The sequence below is a fragment of the Belonocnema kinseyi genome, chromosome 1 (genome assembly GCF_010883055.1).
Source record: "Belonocnema kinseyi isolate 2016_QV_RU_SX_M_011 chromosome 1, B_treatae_v1, whole genome shotgun sequence".
Classification (NCBI taxonomy): domain Eukaryota; kingdom Metazoa; phylum Arthropoda; class Insecta; order Hymenoptera; family Cynipidae; genus Belonocnema; species Belonocnema kinseyi.
The window spans coordinates 124,456,200-124,465,598 of record NC_046657.1 but is presented as its reverse complement, the minus strand read 5'-3'; positions in this window follow the sequence as shown (position 1 = coordinate 124,465,598).

The following is a 9,399-nucleotide window of genomic DNA, read 5'->3' as shown; positions in this document are numbered from 1 at the left end:
TTATAATTATGTTAAATTATAATAGTCTTATTTATATCTTATTTATATCATATTAATATCGGTTGAGATAATATTATTATAATTATAATATCATATATAGTTGATTATATATTATATTAATTCTATTATAATGTACCCTGATGATACTTCTGTTTTCAAATTTTCATGTCCTACTCAAAATTTTAAATATTTTATAGGAGTCCTTGTTCCAGATTTGAATGATAATTTTTTCGAAAAATCTCTGATTCAATTCAGAAATACACACAATTGCTTTGAAAAGTTTTCTGTTCCATTTCAAAATTCAGGGTGCAATTAGAATATTCAAAGTTTTAAATCTGAAAATGATTTACTTGAGGTGGAAATCTTTTGAATTTTAAACTTTTAAAACTGAAGCTTGACAAATTTTTAATTCAGAAATATTTCATTCAAACGCTCAATAATTCATCCGTATAAAATACAAACGATTAAACCAATTTTGTAACTAAACCTTTTTAAAATAAAAGTTAAATTATTTTAATTTTAAGTTGTTCCAGATTGATATTTTTGCTTTGTTATTTATAGATAAAAATTTGCAATTACCAATTGAAAATGTTAGAAATTAACTTACTATCAAAATAATTGGATTTTCAATAAAAAGAAGAAAGAAAATTTCAACAAAATAGTAACATTTTCAAACAGAAAGATGATTTTTTTTAACTAAAATTAATAATCTTCAACCAAAAACTGAAATTTTTATAAATTAGTTTAAATTTTAGTCAAGTAGTTGAATTTTTATCTAAAAAATTGAGTATTTAAAAAAAAGTTTAATTCAACAAAAAAAGATAAATTAAAAAAAAATTGGAAAAATTTACTACAAAACAATTGAATTTTAAGCCCAAAAAAATTACTTAAAAAAAAACTTTCATTTTCAAATAAATTGTTACATTTTCAAATAAAATGACGAATCTTCAACAACAATTTTTAAAAGTTTAAACTTTTTTTAAACAGAATATTTCAAAGACTTCCTGTTGAAAAATATAAACCAAACCTATTATTTTAAAAGATTTGAATTAAAGAATAAATCAATAAATTTTTAATTGTTAAATACTGAATATTTTTATCAATAAAAATGTATTAATTGGAATTCTTTTTTAATTAGAAACTTTTCAAATTACAAATTCAATTCAGCAAAAAAAGGTTTACATTTTTTATTAAAAACTTTTGAAATCATCCAAAAAGACAAATTTTTTAAAAAACAGTTAACAGCCTAAGGACGAGGGGAACAGTAATATAGACACAGGAATATGTAATTATTTAATGATTTAATTATTATCTGTTCCGGTAAAAATTCTAAGAGAGAAAATATGTAGCTTCGTTTTAGTTGAAAATTTAAGAGAGCAAAACAATATTGTAAAAACTTGTAAAAGTATACAATGAAGACGATAAATTCTCTTCTATTCTATATATAATTATAATATCCCATACTTAATTACATAATTTATTTGTATTATGTACAATAATAAACACAATAAAATACACAACAAAATATTAATCACGGTATTAATATTCTGATATTGCATATATATTTTTATTTTTAAATTATTATTTACATAGCTCTGTCATAGTATTGGACCACATCTCGTTTCAGATCTGGGATCACTGCACCAGACAATTAGTAGCTCGCCGCTATAACCTAAACTCGTATTTTTGAGACTCGATGCGTCTTGCATCTGTAACTGCTTAAATGAATTACTATTCGAATGAAACTAGCGTTCCATCTATTCTTACATCCTTTCACGCTCGTGCTTGTGGATGCACAACGTAACATGGAGTCAGATATTTAACAATTAACCAAACACAGCTACCTACAACTGGTGACCCCAACGAGGCTTCACGTTTTCTTCATCTTGTGAACTCGAAAAGGAGGAAAATGGACGCGTGAGACGCCCGTTGGAGTCGGCTCAAACGAATTCTCTTAGTAACTCCGGCATTGCGGCCAGTATCACTCATAATTCTGGCTACTAACGCAACTTCTTTTGACCAGCATTCTAAATTCGCTTGACAAAACGCTGGGAAAATTGCAAAATCTTGGTAGGGAGGCTGTCACTTTAAGATATGATATATAGAGATATATAGAGATAAGATAAGATATGATGATGTGCCTGTGCGGTCAATAAAGAAACTAGAATTCGATTTTTAGAATCGATCATTCAATGTTTTAATCTATTGCGATGTTCACTACATAGAAAAATAACAACTTAGCAAATGGACGGACTGCGGCTGCGAGCAACTGATGTGTCGTAGTTACTTATTTGTGATTGAGTGTAATGTATTTTCAGTTCGATAAATAAAATAGCTGTATTGAGGAGGAAGTCAAGATATCGGATATAATAGGTTCTTGATTCAGAAGTTTACAGAATCCTATTTATTTAAATTAAGAGAATTTATAGAAACTTTCTGTAAGTTGGGTATCAAAATATTTATGATTTCCTATGAAAAGCGCTGAAGAGATTCAGTAACATTTGTATATTCTAACCTAAAAATTGAGTGTGATAAAGTACGATTAATTTGTAAAGTAAACTTCTATTTCGCGATTGTATATTTATTAATAATTTAACAGTTAACCTCTGTTTTGAACAGAAAGAAAAATTTTTGAGCAACAAACTGCTAGGGTCATTAAATGAACAATAAATTAAGAGATTTCACTAGGCGAAAGTTTAAAATTGTTCTTACTTCTTTTACAAAAACGTCTGAAATGTGGGTCTGCCACAATATCGCAATAATTATATTCAACTCACCGTTTAGGTACTTTTAAACTTCCATACAGCCAGAAAAACTACAAATAATTTAGTTTCCATCGTTCTTTAATTATTCTAAATGCATTTTCATATTTTTTTATGCCAGAATAACCTGTCTTGACGACAAGAACACCAGAGTTACAGCACATCAGCTGCTACATGAGCTGGGGGACGCCATCTTAGTTACAGATGATGGCAATCGAGATATGTACCGTTCTTGATTCGTATCGATACTTAATTTGAATTTTCATTTTTCGTACATTGAAAATTATTAGAAAAAATGTTTTTAAAACACTTACTTTTTTTATTGTATTTGTTAAAATTTTCTTTAAGGTGTGGATAGACTGCCGCTACCAGTCAAAAAGTTAAATACATAAAATAATGTCACAAAAATAATGTTGATTAAATAACTACCTATTTCCAGCGTCTCGTTGGAATTGGCCATTCTCCTACCCATTTTCAATGTTTCTTGGGGGCGGTAGGGCACCCCTTTGACTGGTCGCAAACATAATTTTGGTCAAACTCCTACCCATTTCCAACGTCTCGTGGGGCGGAAAGGAACCCCTTTGACTGGTCAAAAACATAATTTTGCACATACTCCTACACATTTCCAGTGTTTCGTGGGGCAGTAAGAAACCCCTTTGACTGTTCATAAAAATAATTTCGGGGAAATCCCTGCCCAGTTTCAACGTTTCGTAGGGGGGGGGGGGCTAAGGCAAGTTGACTGGTCACAAAAATAATGTGGGTCAAATTCCTACATTAATTCCTTGCATTAAATATAAATCAAGCATATTACGACTTCGATGGGCATCTGGAAAAATGCGTTTCGCACACGACCACATGCCCTTGATGGTGTTTGAATGCACGCCGGTTTCGCGATCTTTGAAGCACACCGAATGGTTTACTTGAAAATGTTGGAATCCTTTTTTTTACAGCGAACTGTACGATTTCCAGCAATCGCTGATAATCATAGTTCTCGGCGCAATGTATTCCTGAATGATCGCTTATAAAGTTTCCGCTGGTCTGCCCTTAAAAATGGTCAAAAAACATTTGTTGGTTTCTCGTTCAACAACGCCGTAAACTCAATCGCCCTCAACGTGTTTGCCGCGATTGTATTTTCTTTTTCCAAATTTAGATTCGTCAATTTCAACAATTTGGCCAACTCCGCAGATTTGTTGACTTTCTGCGCAAACTATTCCGATACATACTTCGCGAAAAAATTGTGCCATTCGCAAATTGTGTTTTCGGACAGTTTCGTTTCATGACGAGCAATCTTTTGTTAGTAACGATTGACCAAAAATAAGTTATTTTGAAAGTGTCTTAGAACCCCAGCTTCGACATCTTGAACCAAGTCCCTGTACGTATCGATCTTTTTATTAATGTCCTGTTGACACACCGCTATTTAAAGTGATCAATCGTATAACTTGCTTCGTTAAAACTCATTTTTGTTCCGCATTCACATTTCAAAATTTTGATTATTAAACCGCGGGTTTGAAGAAGTGTAATCATCTCCTAAGGAGATAATACCTTCAAACTGACAATAATCTAAAAATCCCACATTTGTGACATCCTACAATGCGACAAATATTAAAAGCAATGTTTTTGCATCTGTGGTTCAAAAGCGAATGATAATATTTACAATTTCCAGAATATTTATTTGCAGCTGTAGATTCGGATGTTTCAAATTAAGTATCGATACAAATCAATATCGATGCATAACTCAATTGCCATCATCAATATCCAAGATGGTGTCCCCCGCCTCAAGAGACAGCTGATGTGCCTGAAAGTCTGTTTTTCTTTGTCGACAAAACAGATTATGTCGGCTCTTGTGCAGTCACTGCTTCTGCAGGCAGCCTCACCTCTATGTTAGGCCAGATCTGCAAACAATTGGCTGCTTCAGCCAAGCAGGACAACAATATCAGCCAACTCAACTGAAGCAGCTTGGTCGATTGGAGATGGTCGATTCTGGCGCCTCAAGCTCCAAACGTCTCCATGTCCGCGACTAAAATTCAGGTATCATTTTTTTCATTGACATGGATTCAAATGTTTCCCTTTTGCCTGCAGATTTCGCTACGCTGAAAAACGACTAACCGAATGATTTTTCGCTATTCGCAGCAAAAGACACCAAGCTCAAAACCTTCGGCAACAAACCACTCCGTATAGATATCAACAAAAATTCCTAACCCTATTATAGGGGCAGATTTTCTAGCACATTTTAAGTTAGTGCCTTATTTGCACCAATCCAGACTGGTGAATTTAATCACGGTAAAACATCACATTATCAGCAACGGAATGATTCTCGCGCAGCAAGCCCGGCGTTTGTCCCCTGACAAACTGTCAGGACCCCAATCAATTTTTCAAAATTCGATTAGCCACGGCAGATGTAGCCCATCTAGAACCTCTAAGCATCGCCGATCCATTTGGCGAAAAATAAGAGCAGTGACTGGAGAGTCTGTGACAATTTTCGTTGACTTTATTCCATCACCGTGCCCGATAAATATCCGGTACCGCACATATTCGATTTCACGACCATCTTACGTAGAAAAACCAACTTTTTTAACTTGTATAAATACAGGCGTACCATCAGATACCCATGGCTCCACAGTACATACCCAAGTTAGCGGTAATAACCCCTTTTGGGTTGTTTGAATATATATGTATAAGTTTAGGTTTTAGAAACGCCATCTAAACGTTTGAGCTGTACATAAACTGCGCATTCGGAGATTCGCCTCTCGCATTCACATACATTGACGATATTTTCATAGCGTCTTCAAATCCTGAGAGCATGATAACCATTTACGCATCCATTCGACCGATTGAAACGTTATTCTTCGAGAGTGAATACATCCAAATGTTTGTGCGGAAAGCCCGCATTGATGATCATTAGCTATTTGCTCAAGAGCGATGGCTGTGCCTCTATGCATGAAAAGGTACGTGACATTATCAAATTTCAAAAGCCGAAAAACGTAGTCGAATTCGAAGATTCTTAGGCCTCATCATATATTAACGTCGAACTATTCCTTACGCAGCTGAGATGCGCGCTCCGCTCAACAAGTATCCACGCGACTCGCGCAAGAAATACAGGCGCGATCTTCAGTCGAATGACATTTCTAAAGCTGCGTTCTAACAGGTAAAAAAATATCTGACTAACGCGACGCTGTTTGCGTATCCATTACACGATGCCTAGTAACGATTGGTGACCGACGCCTTTAACTATAGCATGGGCGCATCTATAGATCAAATTCTCGACGGCGAATGGATACCGCTATCATTTTTGTCACGAAAATTTTCGCCACCACAACGTGTTTACAGCGCTTACGATCACGAGCTTACCGCAATATACGAAGCCGTTCGGCACTTCTAATACTTTTTCGAAGTCAGAACTTTACTAGCTTAACGGACCATAAGCCTCTCGTGCAAATTTTTACACAACGCACCGAAATGGCATCTGCTCGCCAGCAAAGACATGTTTCATACATATCTCAGTTTGTAACTGATATCGCTTACGTTCCCGGTCTTGAAAATCTTGCCGTAGATTCTCTTTCACGAGTTTAAACTATCAGCTTACCTACCGACTTTCATCTGTTCGAATTAGCTCAAGCTCAGACTGACGACAAAGAACTAAAAAAAAAAATTCAAACCCATAATTTTTTTTAAATTTCAAAAAGAGAGAGTGGGGTTCCGACGTTACCTAGATATATTGCGATCTCACGGGCAAAGCCTTACGTATGTACATCCTAAAATCCCTCCGACATCGTGTTTTTGACCTCTTCTGCAATTCGGCTAATTTTGGCGCGAAGGTGACAACCATGTCATGCCAGCCCACTTTACAGCGCTAGAAGGACGATCCAACCACGTTCATATGGACATGATAGGTTCAGTTCCCGAAAGCGATCGCTATAAATTTTTTCTCACCATCATTGATCGCTTTTCTCGATGGTCAGAGATATCCCTTTTACGGACATCGAAGCAGCAACTGTTGCGGAGCCTTCGTAGACCACTGGGTCACGCGTTACGGCTCTCCTGAAACTTTGACCACCGATCAAGTTAGTAAATTTGAATGTCGTTTTTCGCAGAGCTTTTGAAGCTCATTGGCTGTCACAGGATGCGGTGGCATTGCATATCATACTTGGACTCCACTATAATGTGCTGAAGGTCGGCGCGTCGCCTGCCGAATTTTTATACGGTTCTGTTTTGCGTATTCCAGGAGAATTCATTCTTCCGGAAGATTTTACTCCAAACTTTCAAATTTGTCTCAAGGAGGTCCGCGAACATATGTGTTCGGTTAAGCCTATCCCAGTCGAGCACAAACACAAACGAAAAATTATCGAGTACTCTACACATGTCCGCACAAGTTTATTTAAAAAAACATTCGACAAAGTTTACGAAATCGACGTCAATGGTACGCTAAGGTAGATATCATTCGAGAACATCAAAGCGGCGTACCTTATTCGCGAAGACGTCGAACGTTTGCCTAATCGAAATAACGATTTATGCCAGGCAAGCAATGTTGCTCCACCTCTTAGGACGTATCCGCCCGGAAAGAGCGAAACTTTCATGGTGTAAGAAGGTTCTCTGAAACGCCCTGCACTTTTTAGTCTGCTGTAAATTATATATGTACACATAAAATTTCTTTATCTCTTTTAATGATGTTATTTAGAATAAGTAAGGACTGAACGATGAACCTTGTAATTATCTTAAATGACAAATTGTCGAACACATGTATCATCTGTATCATCTGTGATAAAATTTTAATTCTATATAATTAGTATGTAGCTCATGTATATTGACGATACTCGTATCCTTTTTAAAAAGAGAAGGAGAACTTTAGCGACGAACTCTGCACATGTGCGCTTGGCGCGTTTACAAACTAACTATCTATGCTTTTTCTCACTCTACTCAGTCTCCTCTCCGTCGGAACTCCCCATGTACGCGGTCGCCTCGTGACTTCCCTCGCTACCCGAATTCCCCCGGTTCTTCCCGCCACGTTCAGCTCTTGCATTCGCTCGCCGCAGCAGGCAGTTGGTAGCCACCCGCCATAGCCTAAACTCGTACTTCCAAGACTAGATACGTCTTGCATCTGTAACTACTTAAATGAATGACCACACTTAACCGCCTACACTATGTAGAAAAACTTCACATGCGATTTTAAATTACTAAATATATGGTGCGACTTTCTTCAAGTATTCAAATAGAGTATCTGTGCGGTAAAGTTAAAAATAGTGTAAATATGAGACTAAGGACTGATAAGGGTTAATCTACTATCTTAAAAGCAACCCCTATCCTTTCTATTAATTTATTGTTATTTAAAAGAAACTAAAATACAATCTTACTCGGAAAATTTACCATGAGTTTTGTCGGTATGTTCTTCCTTGGGTATGCTCAAGAGTTGAGCTACTGCAGCGATCTGCTTCCTCAGCTTGTTGCAGGACATTGCTTCCGGATATTTCAGCACAAATTGTTTTGTTAGGAAGCGAATAGCAACATCAACTTGTTCCTATTTGATTCTACTGTTTGGTAGAACGAAGACATACTCGTTATCGGTTTAAATATATTTCTTGCTTTCTTGCAGAATTGCCATAAGCCCCTGTAATACCGGTGACACTAGAATGACCACAAGTCTGGACCCCTTTCCGCAATTTTTTTGTCCGTAACTTTTGACTTTAAGGTACTGGACATCTCCTATTCTTCTTCGGTTGACGAGGATTATTATTGATAATACATAGTGCATGAATTATTTCATCGTTTTTCCTGCAAATCCTTCTTTGTCTGCGAAGACACTTCTATATTTCATGAAGTTTCAACCAGTACCTTGAAATTCTTCACATCCTCCAGTCATGATTGCGATTCTTCTAGGGTTTTACAAGTCTACCCAGTACTTTCTTTTTAAATTGACCGTATAAGAAGGTCACTAATATTTTTAGGGTATGTACACATGTGCATCGCAAGACTAGTAAAATTATCTCCATATTTTTTAGTTTTATCAGATATTTGAAATAAATCTTGTCATCGACATCATTGAAGATTTCTCGATAAGCTATTAGCAGCCGAGAAATTTCGCGCATTTTACTGCTACATGCATATTCCTATCGCTCAAGAGACCTTCAAGAGACAAAAATACTCCTAAAAATAAAGTTCTATAATGCAATAAAAGATTGAAAGTAGAAGGGTCAATTTTTTGCAGAAAGTCAGTGAAATCATGCGTTATACTAGGAAAAGTGTTATTGTAAAGCATGCTGCACAAACCTTTTAATATAGCATCACTTACCTTCTTTTCTTTTTCTGTTTGTTCCTAAAATGTCCCTAAATTACAAAATATTCTATTATTTTTTTAAGCTTGCACTAGCTTCTCTTAGCTTCTCTTACCTTCCTATTTACGGATTTTTCACTATTCTGGCCCGATCATCATCTACTAAGATCGTCGTCATTATATGCTTCCTTCTCAGTGTGTTGCCAACTATTTGTTAGTGTGAGTCTGATACTTCAGTGGGCTGGAATCTCACCATAATGGCAAAAAGCATATACAAACATGTCATATATTAATTCTTTATTACCAATCTAATTATTTTTTTACTTGCATTTTTACTCAGTGAATATAAAGATTCATTATCCTTAAACTCGT